We start from the raw sequence: 15,560 nt of genomic DNA on the forward strand, positions 1-15,560 counted from the left end.
TCGCAACATCTCGGGGAAATTTCCGGCAACACTCGGAAATCTACTCCTTCCGAGTGTTGCCGGAAATTTCACCGGGATGTTGCGATTGAGGCGTTTGCATCTGATTGGCATTTATAGAAAAACATCAGTCCTTACTCCAGGGGCTAATATTTTTTTCTATAACAGTAACAAGATGCAGACACCTATGATTGAAAGTCCAGGGAATGAAAACGGTTGTATTTCAAGTGTAAATCGTTGTGCCGACTGTACCATTTCTATAGACAACCCGGTTGCGAATGCTCACTCAACTGAATGTCAAAACGGTGCAGTGCCAAGAGAGACATTGGGAAGAAGAAAGTTATTTAGGAACTTGAGAGAAAGACTTCAAAAATGTAATCGCCTCTAACGGTCATGCAATGGCGGTAGCAAGTACAGTTCCTATACCCTACCTACATGCCAGAGAAATGTTTGTTGTTGCACGAGACTATTCAAATTAGAACGGGCGTAGGATAACGGTTTCAAAATTAATCTTTGTTTTCATACATAATCATTATCACAGGCGCTTGCATAGAAAATGCGATTTTCATTTTTTTTTATATGACGGTGGTATGTGTACTCTGTAAAGTACAAGGTTGGCAACTCCGCCACGAGCGAAACGGCACCCCATCTCACTTCAATTGACTAAAAACACAATTATTCAAACTGACACGGCGCATACTACACTACCGTCATCTAGAAACATTCATCTTTAACCTACCGTGTCACTCAATACGAATGTTACATCCAAAACACAATAATCCGTGAACACATCGTCGAATTCCTCCAACAAAACACCATTTTTCAAACTGCTCCCTCAGCCTATCCAGATTCTTCATTTACATACAGGGTTGAAAGGTCATGCGATTTTATAATCGACTGTCACCAGGTGCATTGTTTGGGTCATCTCGACATACTTTGTTTTACAGGTACATGTACAGGACTTCGTTTGCGAGATCACTGACTAATTAGATAGCACGTGTTAATGCCAGTGATGAGATCGTCCCTTCCTTTTCTTCAACTGCATAATTTCGGTAGTTGTTGAACTTCGTTTTGAAATCGAAAGATTGCATGTAACGGTGTTCAATAACTTGTTCAAGACAGGGCCAGGGACATTATACGTATACCATGAACTAGCAGTATATCTGTAAACAGTGTGGAACTTGTACAACGAAGCCGAGTCGCTGCTAATAAGCATTATCGCTACTACCTGGATATTGAAAGACTGTAGATCTTAAGTATCCTGGCTACAGTTCAAAGGAACCCTACTACTTACCTGTGATAACTTTAATTCATGACTTACCTGTGACCGGGTGACATGTTGACAAACATTGAGGAGTACGCAACCAAATTCATACGTTCCTAATAATATGATATTTGTATAATTGTCAGTAGCCAATATCAGAAGGTGTCAAACGCTATTTTGTCTGTTGTATTATCAAGCAGTGATATTTGTAACTTAAATTGTTTTAGGAAAATTAAACCAGGAAAAATATGCATTAACAAAATAGTAGGAAATAGGAGAAAGATTTTTTTGGTGTATGTACATGTTTGTGATGTTTAAATAAGACACACTTTGAAAAACAAAATTACGGAGCCCCCGAAGGGACATGGTAATATATTTACCAATCTGTGCGCACGTTTTAGTAATCTGTGCGCACGTTTTCGTTATCTGTGCACACATATTGTCAATCTGTGCGCACGTTTTCGTAATCTGTGCGCACGTTTTAGTAATATGTGCCCTCGTTTTCGTTATCTGTACACTCGTTTTCGTAATCTGTGCGAGTACGAACATAGCTACATATTTGAGTATGTTATAGACAACTACGGGCTCATGGCACACGAAGGTTATCCCGTTCGTAACGGTCAAGGTCAAGGTCACAGAGCTATAAAACGATTTAAAAAAAAAGAAGATTTTTTTCACGTCCATGATTTCCAAACCGCTCGTTGTACAGCATCCACAATTAATTATTTTGTTTTCTCATGTCATGTTATCAGAGATTATGTCAAGGTTAGGAGTTCGCTACTGGGTCAAACAAAGGTCAAAAATAAAATCGTATACGAGAGAGCATGGTCTAACTAAGGAAAAATGCTAAGTTTCAAGGGCATAGCATCAAAAATGGCGAAGATATGGCACTCTGAAAAAATGGGTTTTTGATCAATTTCCCACAAAAACTCAAGTTTCAGCGCCTTTAATATTTCACATAGACTTCGTTTTTCACTCAAATGTAGTATGGGATGACGGGTACAAAATATATTGGTTTGGTTGACTTTGACCTACTTTCAATGTCTCTGTGCAGTATCAAAATATTGTTGATTTTCCCGCCAAATATTAAGGATGTTTCAGTTCCTTTCATATTTCACACACAGACTTGAAATTTCCTACGAATATCGCATGGTATAATGGCTACACAAGTTATGCATGGTCATTGACCTTGATCTTTATTCAAGGTCACACGCTTCACATAATTATGTTGAAGCATTAAAACAGCACTTTCCTCTATAACCAGAAAGCGCAGAAACCTTATAAAGGGTCTATGGCATGTTAGGTCAATGTTCTACTAAGTTTGTTCAAGTGAATGACCTTGACCTACATCCAAGGTCACACGTGTCAAATATGTTAAAACTTTTAATAACCAGGAGGCTTATACACCAAGCTTTGTGTCTGTAGGGTTACAAAGCATGTTACAATTGATGACCTTGACCTTCATTCGAGGTCATAGGGGTAAAATATGTATGTGGGCCTACACATGTTACCTACACGAATGTTATGTATATCGTATACAAAAATGGTTAATATGAGTAGTTGCAGGAAACGGACAAAAGCGAACATCATTCCGAGACCATGTCTTTCTTTAAGTTCATAAAAGGAATCCCGTAAAGACCTGTTGCAGCTATATAGTGATTTTGGCCCACAGAGCTTTTTCATTAAAAATGATTGATTCATCAAATATGATCAATTCCTCATAACTTTTTGACATTTGGAAACCATTTTCTCATTTGGCCAACAGGTGGCGCTTTAGTCAATAGCATATACCAGATGGCAGCATGACCCGTCAATAACAGCTAAAAAAATGTATAAATTCAGACAAAATGTTGACATCTATACACTCTTTTTGAAGCCTAATCTTGTGCACTTACGAACACGTAACAACTATATAAAAAGTGTATTTCATTTTTATGTGAGAACAATTCAAAATATAAAGACAGCTCTTTTTGAGAATTAGACCTATACTAAAATCCATTTATGTAACAATGTTCCTATTTTAGTGCAGACAACTTTTTACTTTTAAAAACATCTTTACCAATCAATGCCGGATTTTTTTGGTCAGGGTTCTGGAGGCCAAAATTTCGGAAAATGAAATGATTATAGCAAATTTTGATATTTTGGGAATAAGAGTTTTCAATAAGGGGGTGGGGGTTGTTGTTAGGCAAAGGCGTTTATTTAAGGCTTATTAAAAAAAAATCTCATCCGCTAGTGAATGAGAGTTTCAGAATTTCTCCTCTGCCCTGTGAAACAAAGTTTTCCTGTGATTATAAATCTGACTTATCCAATAATTGAATGTAAATTACAACTATGCTACAGCTTTACTAATATAATGGTAAGCCACAAGGCAGTTCACACAAGTAGCTGAAGAGATTTAATATTATTAGTTTAACAATCAGGAGTAAATTTTGCTCACTACGACATACATCTTATGTGTCTCGTGTAATTTTGGTCAGATTTGTGAAATAAATCACTGGCGACTGCATCTAGTTAATATTTATAGAAAAAAAATTCCGTATACATGTAGATAAAACAATACGGATCTATATTCTTGTTTTGTAATGTCTCAGTATGTTTGTACACCTAATTTCTTTTGAGCGTGTTCAATTTTAGAGAAACACATTAAATCTCAAGGGTATTAATCAATTTAATAGTGGATTGATAAGCTTCATTAAAAACATAGTCACTTCTAGATAATTGATAATGATACAGTATCATCGCTGAAATTTGAAAGAAATCCGCATGGTACACTGTTGGAGTTACTCCCCTTTACACGTATCCGCGATACGATTGCAACACAGGCATCTGCCAATCGCAACATCTCGGGGAAATTTCCGGCAACACTCGGAAATCTACTCCTTCCGAGTGTTGCCGGAAATTTGACCGGGATGTTGCGATTGAGGCGTTTGCATCTGATTGGCATTTATAGAAAAACATCAGTCCTTACTCCAGGGGCTAATATTTTTTTCTATAACAGTAACAAGATGCAGACACCTATGATTGAAAGTCCAGGGACAAAATGTTGACATCTATACACTCTTTTTGAAGCCTAATCTTGTGCACTTACGAACACGTAACAACTATATAAAAAGTGTATTTCATTTTTATGTGAGAACAATTCAAAATATAAAGACAGCTCTTTTTGAGAATTAGACCTATACTAAAATCCATTTATGTAACAATGTTCCTATTTTAGTGCAGACAACTTTTTACTTTTAAAAACATCTTTACCAATCATATAAACAAATGCCAAAATTTTGTATAGCTAAACCCCTGGCCATTGAGCCATTTTTCAATTCAAAGATGCATTACCCCTATTTTGTTTTAGTATATCAAAGTACTGGGAGTACTGAGAGTCAATACGGGATTTTTCTCATGCTACAGTTTCGAGTGAAAATGTCTACTTTTATTGCATATAAAGTGCCTCTTGAATGATGTTTTGTTGATTTATGAATTATTTAATTATGTACGCGTTCTTAACATCAGATATCAGGTGTCTATGATATATCTCCGTTCACTTTTAAGTACAAATGCAAACAATGTACACATTGCACACCACATTATACCTCTCTTCTCTTTACAAACACCATGCACACCATACCCATTTTACTAAAAAGCAGTATGATAAAAAGATATTGTCAGTACAGTTTAAATTTCATGTTGGTGGTGCTCAGAATTATGATTTTTGAAGGAAAAACATATGATTTGAACTGTAGCAAAGATGGCTAGTTGAGTAGTGATATGTATTCATAGAAGGTTCATATATAGAACCACGGAGGAAGTTCAGGGAAGCAGTTACAACCTTTACGAGTGTTGCAATGATGTCAATGAAGTGGTTAGATGAGAGTTATGTCTGAAAGAATTTAAATTTCTTAAATCTTGCGTGATAGCTCTCAACAACCCATCTCGAATATTTTAAGTTTCTTTGTTATAGCATGTTTGATATTCATGTGAAAAAATATGTGTAGTTTTCAGGGCAACGTGTCTCAAAGTGAATCAGTGATGTTTTTGGTTTGTTTTCACTATCATAGTCTTAATTAACGATATTTTGACGATTGACGATTGCTATCTTCTAATGATTGTCGTACCGAATATAATAACCGACCAATTGCCAGCGTGCAAAATCGCATTTAACGCACACTATTCAAGCTAACAGTTTATATAGTTACATGCATATGGATTAAAACCGACGATATTTTCTTCGAGGGAATATCGTAGATCCTATCGTCGTTTCCTGTGTGTTGAGTGTCATGTCTACACTTTTGTTGTTACCGCAGCGGTAGATGTCTGTTATAATGTTGTTTCTAGTCACTGTCACTTCTGAGATTGTTAATTAACTTTAATACAAACAGCAACTCAAATCGAACCTGGCTTGGTCAGGTAACACCGGGCAATACTGAACACATATACGCAGAGCGGGTGCGCACTGGAGATAAGCCCTCCCGATATGAGAACGCTCATGTCAAACGCAGTAAACCTGCGATATATTACGACAAAAATTATGAAAAAGGTTCGTGGAATACATGTACATCCATTAAGTTATACCACCTGTTTGGACAAATTATTCGTCAATTTTATCCATTATGGTCGATTCTGGAAGAGCTCCAGTTCCGGGATGGTGTAGTCCATAGAAATTGATGGTTCACGACTAAACCAGATCTGTCCTCTCACAGAGGTATGGCAACGGCCTAAAACAGTTACTGTCAAATAGATTTCTACCGTTTAGCGTTCCACAATCGGCAGAGTCCATGTTCGGCAAATACCCACCATCTTAATCATCGAGTTCGATATATGACAAATATGTGGTATCCAGTCTGATCCCATTGAGCCAGATCCACGACCCCTCGTTTGCCTTGTCGTTGACACCTACCCATACAGATCTGGCATCAATCGTTTCTGTAAACAGCAAGGTTCAACGCAGTTGCGAGTATGTTTTATCGTATTCCTTGTAAACTGATCGTGAAACAATACTCGGATCGGCTTGATATTTTACGGAACTTGATAATTGGCGAATTTTTGTGACATTTGACGACTTTAGTAATGAACATCTCAGGTCCATAGAGGTAACTTATTATCATATTAAAGAGATCTTTGACGCAAAACATACCTGAATATATGCCATACGCTTCGAATTTGTGAATGTCGTCAATAATGGCTAGTCGGCCATGGTCCTTAACACATTGCGCCTGCGCGTCATCCCACGGCAGAGGGTCGTCGTGTTTCCTCACACACAGAGGGCCGTCCTCCAACAGAGCATAGCCCGCCCGAAGACAACCTAAATTGTAACAGTTGAAAAAATAACAGATTGATTGCAAAAAAATCCTTTGAAACTGCTTCTAATTTTTCGAATGAAACAGTTCGTTATGCTTTGCAACGAAAGCGGTATCCTTACGTATCCAATGATTTTAGTATGACTGCCCTGTAACATGGTTATAACAGTGGTAGTAAAGATTAACCATTTAGAGAGTTCTCACACTGCATATTGTAATTGAAATAATTCCTATGATCAGTCCACATCAATGAAACACACTCAGGAATTGTTGTGAAGTCATCGCATGTCATGAAAAGTAAATTTCGAGTCTCTCTCGTAGGGTTCAGTATCGTTCGTGGTTAAACATGAACATTAACAAGACATCCCAGAAGGATATTGTCGGCCACCATTGGCTTGTCTTTATTGGTTTTTATTCAAGACTGATCTTTTCGCCTTTTTTCCCCTCTTTCTTCTTTTCGTCTTAATAATTTGATATAAAGGAAAATCTAAGAATAACTTTCTGAGAAATAGCGATAACAAACTTCAGCTGTCAATTCAAAGTCTGCCTGTCAGATATTTCTTTTTTCCAATCAGGTTCAAAATTCAATGGTAATATCTAGATGCCAAGGGAAACCAGCCTGGGATATTTAAGAATTATCCTTCTAGAACATCTATGGAAATACCGATAACCATCTTCAAGTCTTAAAATCAAAGATGACTGCCTGTTGCGCATTTGGGTTAATGTTGCATTTACTATTGAAAAGAACAAAAATCATATTTTTTTTAAATAGATACATTATTTTATAATATCACCGTCAGTTCAGTGTCTTTTAACCGGATTTTAATGCTCGTTGTCCAACGTCCTAACCTGGATGTTTTCTTCGGTTCTCGTGTTTTCGAGTGGTCACGTGACCGGTACGAAAGTTAAGATTTACACTTGATCGGTACATATGGTCAGGGCACTCGGTCGACGTAATTTTATGTACAAATAAACGTGATACGCTTGTTAATCGTGGATAGAAAAGTGCTGTATATTATTCTACTATTCACGTAGAGTTATTTGACTGCATTAGAAACTAGCATTAATTGACGAAGTACCAATCAATTGACTACCCTTTTTTAAATGACGATGTAAGTCATTTTCGTAAGAATATATATATAGCACTAGAACACTTCATTGTTTTGAGAATCGAGCCTCGCATATGACAGCGAACAAAAGCTGATAGACGAATGAAATGGATCATTTTAAGTTCAATTAATTATTTACAGATTATTTCCAAAGGCAAAATTTTTCGATTGATACAATACAAAACATAAATGCTTCAGAATCTAAATCGCTTTCAGTCTCTAATGTTGATATTATTTATTAGAAACTTATTTACAAAATGTCTTCAAATTTATCACGGCACTATAATTCAATAGCTTATAATAATATAGACTGAAACATAGAATTCGTCTCTTAAACGTATATTAAAGAATATATTGGAGTAAGAACTTGTAATAAGTGAAATTTAGGTAATTTGAAGATGAAAGTATCACATACACAAATGTCCTTATTGCGGGGATGTGATGAAACTAAATCAATTCCTAGAAATCTGCGATACTGGATTGAAATCACGACTTTTACATTACTCATGCAAAAAATCAAAAACATCTTCTCTTTTGACAAAACAAACAATGTTTAAGCGCCCTTCTTTTTTCTGAACGTATACACAACAAGATAAGTACAAATCTCCCCCTAAAAGGTATAAATATAAACATTGAATTTTTTTTCTTTGTCGATACAATATTGAGAAAAAAACACAGTACTTAAAAACATGCGTAATGATGTCTTCAATGAACAATAAATTTATTTCATAATTTCTCCGTATATCACTCTTGAATTTAATGTCAAATGAATCTTAAAAGTCCTTTGACAATCCATGAGTGTGTTGAATATAGTTATTTGTATCAAGCACCTGTCTATTGCAGCATCATGTTCATGCCCAGAAACATTACTTGGGTTACCTTCCCTATTATTTATTAATGTATGGATGCTTTCAAAATAAACTTCATTGAACTAATAAAATCTTGATTAATTTTATCAGGTGTGTTTTTGTATTAAGTCCGTTATATAATCCTGTAAATGGTAATACACTTTTAGATTTATATCTAAACAATAACATAGAATCATGTACATTTTTATCCTTCAGACTTGAATTACCTCCCCTATACTGATATTGTTAGCAGCATTGTTGTTGATATAGATGTAGATACATGAGGATGTGTGTGAGGGAGGGAGTGTATAGTTTTGTATGAGGGTGGTGTGTTTTTGTTTGTTAACGCAATGTATGCAAGAAAATATGCTTTCAATATGCTATATGAAGAAAAAAATACAAAACAAAAAAATCATGCAACATGGTAGTGCATTAAAAAATTATATTGATGACATCAATTATTTACTTCGTTTACGCTTATATTTATTGTTGGTACATTGTAGTACGCTCTGGACACACTATCTGCATATGTGTATATGGATGAAAACATGAAAACTAATTTTAAAGATAAACAAATTATCATATTATAATCGATATTTCATTGAACATATCAAATAAAGTATGCATCTTTCGGCTAAAATTAGTCATCACCCCCAAAAAGATGTTTTGCACATATGGAAGGGAAAAGAAAATCAATATATTTTAGGAATGGACAATGTTCAAAACTTTTCTAATAATAACAAATTGGTTAGTGTATAGTAATCAGGAGTTACTTCGTCTGTCTCAATCATACTACCATTGTTTATTTATATTTAAACACTTGTTGTCTTTATACATGTAAGAAGAGGATAAAATAGACAATGCCTCGTGTCCAATGCTCTTGATTGTGAACCTGGCGTGTGAAAGTATTTATTGGAGTGAGACAGTAAACTATTAAATAGAGATACAAGATACACGATGTAACGTTCAGTTATGACCAAACCGTACGTCAATTTTTAACGCATATTGCAATCAGACAGAAAAAAACAACATTTTGTGTGTTCTGGTGACACGATTCAGTGATGGCATTACCACTACAGGAGATTTGTACGGCAACAAGAACACACAGAAAGCACCATCGGGATGATTTTATGTCTGCACTGTACAGTCAAACAATGCCTCAAATGTGTGTCTCAATGTTAGATCAAATTAGGTCTTTCTGCGGGTAAGTATGCTGTTATTCCAAATATATATAGTTCTTTCCCTCTCGTTTCACACATATATGTCTTACCATTCTGGTAATCACCGCGCTCGTAACACGAGTAGGATGCAGATTACGTATTGTGTCAGTACGTTCTATACAAGCAATACTCGTTCAGGTTGTGAAGTATTTCCATAGAGATGGGATTCAACGGAAGTAATCCTGACCTTATAAGTCCTAACTAACAACTTGCATTATTCAGTCGAACACAGCTTCAAACTTTGCCATATATTAACTTATACTGTATATACTTTTCAGTCACATTTTATTTGTGCTAATATACCATACTGTACGACGAAATAAAAACTAAATTACAATCGCTCTCTGTACTGTACACTCGAATCCTGCCTTAATTTCTCTTTCCATAACAAAAACAAATGTCTTACTTTGGCTATGTTTGTAGATGACCGCTGACTCCCATAGAATTGGTACTGTAGTATATTCTAGGTACCGGAAACCACGACAGGTACCAGTGATGTTCCTGTAGCCATACATGACACACTCATTATGTCTTAGACAGACGGAATAACAGGCAATCAGAGACGCCATGCTGGCTGTTGTCGTGTAAATAACATCACCAGTTGTAGTGTACCAATGATGAGTTGGATCCTTCTCCCAGTTCCCGGACTGTATCACACAATCGAAAACACCTGTGATATATGAATACAATACAAATAACATTGTGTTTAATGTACGTGCTAAGTAAAGCTTTGTCTTACCCTCTCAATTCTGTCTAACTTTAAAGTGCATGAACAGAATAGTTTCAATTAACTGATTATCTGCAATATTTGTAAATACATCCATGAAATGTAATGATAACCAAGTTATAATACTTCTGGCATGAAATCAGAAAGTCATTGCAAAATCTCTTATTTAATTACTACGTACCCTAATAGATTCAGCAACAAACACAAGAATGCGCCTGTTTTACCCATTGAATGTGATGAAGACGATCAATGTGGGAATTTAGCAGACTTCAGGATTTGGTTTCGTGTCCTAGTTTCGTGTTCTACGACATCCAACGTACAAAATGTAACCACCAATTAAGCTATGCGACAACTGTGATTGTCCTAATGTTAATGTTGCTTCCTCTGCCTTTGGCGTGTACATGTCCCAGTTGATTCAATATTTAAGGACCAATTTAGACCACTGTAAACGTATTTATTTTAGCGCAATCAAATTTTAGCGCATTTGCAGATTTTAGCCAGTTAACGCAATGATGAATTAGCGCATCAACAGAACTTTCTATAGAAATATAACGTAGAAAAAGTAATTAGCGCAATCATAATTTAGCGCAAGGCTTCTAGCGCGAAAAGCGCTAAAATAAAATTACCGCTAAAATATGTACGTTTACAGTATCACGATTTTCGCGACAGATGTCGACTGTCGACAGACAAACGTAACAATATTGGGATTTGGGAGATGCATGTTGATGAAGACAACGACAGCTTTAAGGTCGTTGATATGCCTAGCGGTACTATTAGCGAATTCTATAAGACGAATGAATTGTATCATATGACTACAGTGTACCTTGTTTTGCCATTAAGTAAAGTTTCTTTTTTACCCACGTTTAATATAACCTATCTGTATTTTCTTTGGTTGCTTTCGTTTAAATTTAATTCCTACGCGATGGAACGACCTACTTCAGACGACAACCTTCATGACCGAAACTTTCGCAAATTCGGATTTTATGCAGAGTGTCAACAAATATGGCCATGTGAACAACGCGCGAAAAAAAACCCAACAACAATCAAACACACAAACAAAGGACTCCAGAATCCTATCCACCACGAATGTGATACAAACAGAACAACAGATGACACTCATAACGGCGCTAACAAATCGGTCCACCCCGCACCTTTCTTGGCAGTTTGAGCACACTGTTTGGAGGAAACGTCACCCAACTCTCCAGGGTGACAAAGCGACATGTGTAAATCTACAGCGGTAAACTAAAAACGCCGTCCGTTGATCCTGCATGGCAGGGACAGTGAATGACTATTGAGGTTTACGCGCCAATTGTCAACAAGGGACGTCAGTCGCATGTGTGGTCACTTGTGTTATATAAAATGACATACTTGATGTTCAATTCTTCATGTTTATTCGACCGTTTCTTTACAAACGATTCATATACATAATTAACATAATGACAATGCACAATGTATTAAATGAAATGAATTAAATGAATATTTCCAAGAAGTTCGTTATTTTTTTCGCACTGTGTATTCATGCCATATATGGGACGTGTGCACTTGAAAGATGCAGTCTTACACGGCTCTGATCATTTGATCGATAAGTTAGCTGAACAACAAAAACGGGGAAAAAACTAAATTAAATAAGTTTCCCCTTCATATTAGATTGATGACACGAGATATTTATTTTGCGAGTCGAAAAATTCAAAACTCTTATCTGATCAATGAGACATTTTAAATGTCTTTTTGGTGGTTTTTATTTGGTTAACTCCACCTTGGCTTATTATTTTATGTTTGATCAAAGCGATATTTTATATAAATAGTTTGTATATATGCGTAATTTTATCTCATCATCTTGTATAATCACTTATTCGTAATTAATAAATGTTTTGTCACCCTATTTGAGGGTGGCCTTATTCAATCAATACAGTTGTTCAATTGTTTTCTGTAAGTGTGTAGATACATAAATGAACTTATGACAGATCCACTTTATATATAATAATTAACTGGAACTAAATAAATTGGAATATTACATTTTAAAAATGAAAATAAGTAAAAGGAAATGTAGCAAGATGTTACATGCTTAATATCAAGTCTCAAGGCCTCTTGATTATTCAGAAAATGTCGTTTAAAGATTTTAGCCTTTTTGACACCTGTGACATTGAATGTGGCTAAAGGTCATTACTTTAAACAAACCTGGTAGCCATTTACTCAAGCATGCTAGATACCAAATATCGAGTCCCTGGGTATCTTGGTAATTGAGAAGTCGTTAAAAGATTTTAGCCTCTTTGGCCGCCTTTGACCTTAAATATATGTCAAGGTCCTTCTTTTGAAAAAAAAAAACCAACAAGAAAAAACAAAAACAAATAAAAAAAAAAAGAAAAAAACCCAACAACAAGGTAGCTCTTCACCCAAGCATGCTACAGGCCCAATATCAAGTCTCTGGGCCTCTTGTTTTTTGAGAAAATGTCGTTTAAAGATAAATCAATGATTGTCCATTCATGGAAATTTTCAAAATAGGCGTACCACCTAAATCGGTAGTGCTATTGAAAAAGCGAAGGTATTAAAATAATCAGAATGACAAACTGCATCGATTTATGTAAATGAATAAAAAACATACGGAAGTTGAAAATTTTGTGAACTTTTAATCCAAAGTGAACTTATTTATTTGACGTCTTACCTTAAAACCTATAGTTGGAAAAAGTTTGCCCGATATCTTATCTACAAATGAAATAATTACATGACCTCAGTATAATGATTTTTTTTTAGTTATGCCAACTTTAAGCTTTTTAGGTATGACGTCATGGCGGCCATATTGGATTTTAGACCGACCCGAAAATTACAAAACTTAAACATGACCATCTCATATCCATGTTATAAAAGTTTGTGCTGAATTCCAACGGTGGAACTTGGGAAGAAACTTAAAATATGAATTATCGGCATACTCAAAAAATTAAAGGAAATATTCAAAATGGCGTATCAAACGTAACGACAATTGTTACCAAAAAACTAAAGACACCGAAATTATTTGAATGACATACTGCATCGATTTACGTAAGAATTTGTCAAAAATATTGAAAAATGAGGATTTTTCTAAAAATAGACAAACTTGACCCCTTGGCGAGTTTTTGTGATTTTATCTCTAACCTTAAACTTGTAATTTAAAAAAATAGCCCTAGCTGTTATCTACAATAATATACCTACATGATCTTTTTTTACCATGAATTGTTTTTAGGTATGACGGCATTGCGGCCGTATTGGGTTTTTGATGTACTTGATTTTGTTGCTGTCACCCCTTTGCTGTCACAACCAACATGAAAAAAATTTAATGTCATACCTCTTACCATTTTGGAATATTTGTCCGAACAAAATTAATTGCAGAATAATTAAATAAGTATTGATATAATAATCTTATTTTTTTATGTTAATAACCGTAGCGACTCAACAACAACTTTTCTGAATACATATTGAAAAAAAAAAGATGATATGAGTTGACATCTAGCTGGAGATGGCCAATTAACGTACATACCGGGTGACACAGGACGCAACAAGCAGACGCATTTTTCACTAAGGTGCATTCACAATGAATCAATTTTATAGTAAATTAGAACGTATTGTGTTTAAAAGTGCCCATTTTCTTATATATAAAATGGTGTATTTGTAATAACCATTTTGAAATCAAGAACATCGATGTATGAAATGCCAAGGAAAATATGTGATTCAACATATAAAACTTTACTTCACAAGAAAAAAACGGTATTTAGGACCGTTTTGGTCATTTTGGTCCATCGCTTAGTAGCGTGTTAATGTGTGTCTTCCTTATCACGTGAGAGTACTGGTTTTCTAAGATAAAATAAAGTATTTTTTAAACGTCTTACCAAAAGAATGGACAAAGAAAATATATCATTCAAAAGATTAAACTTCACTTCACTAGTAAAACAGAGTATTCTTGACCGTTTGGGTAATTTTGACCCACAGCTTGAATAACATGCTAATGTGTGCCTTTCTCCGAATTCTAGACGAACACTCTACCACTGAGCCATCTGATTGCCGATGATCGCCCCAATCCAGTTCCACTACATGTACATTCCTCCCTGCTTTTTTCAAATCTTCGCGCCCAAAGACCACAAAATCGGATATTCCTTTGCTAAGTTTACTCCCAATGCTTTAAACAAGCGTTGGCATGCTCGCAAAATATGTAAAAGGAGAAAGAGAAAATGTAGTAGGCAGACGGGTTCGAACCCAGGACCCTCAAAACTCTAGACGGACACTCTAACACTGAGCTACCTGGTCTCCGATGATTGACCTAATCCAGTTCCGCTACAGACTCATCAACTGTTTACAAAACAATACAATAGTGATGTTGTCCTGTGTCTGACAGACATTACTTAGACACTGAGCACAGGGGGTACATTGTGGTCAATAACATTTTAGCTTTATTGGGAAATATCGTTTTGTTTAATTGTATTGCATTGGCAAGGCTTAGAATGGATACCAGGTCAGGCGATAAAAGCATCAAAATACATATAGCATCACTTCACGACAATCACATAGGTAACTGAAACCATACACTGATTCATACAGTGTATTCTTTAATCATGGTGAAGTTACATATCATTGGTCAAAATGTACATCTATTTTCATGAAATTATCCAAAATCAGCTTAGAGGACGATAACATTTATTCCAATGCCTCCACTACGGATCGAACATTGGACCTCTGGATAACTACTCCTCTGCTCAACTAACATACATATACTCCATATAACAATAAATGTTTGATAATTTACATTGTATTGTTTAATATACAACTTATCAACAGGGGTCATTTATAATTATGGACAGTCATCCTTGTTTGTGACATGCATGTGTGTGGTGAATGTGTGCATAAATACATGTTTCAGGAGTCTGCGGCATGCACATATTTGTCTCCTTGTGGTATTAATGTGGAAAGCTTTAATTGTTTTTTTAATATTGTTCCAGCACTGGCCTCCTATGTCTTTCCCTTGGTTGTCATTTAAATTAAGAATATTGTTAAATATATCTCTCTCATTGGACATATAAACATAAAAATGAACATTTTCCGAAATATTAAGTGTAATCTATGGAAAGCCGTATGGGAC

Source organism: Pecten maximus, chromosome 4 (assembly GCF_902652985.1).
Source record: "Pecten maximus chromosome 4, xPecMax1.1, whole genome shotgun sequence".
NCBI lineage: Eukaryota > Metazoa > Mollusca > Bivalvia > Pectinida > Pectinidae > Pecten > Pecten maximus.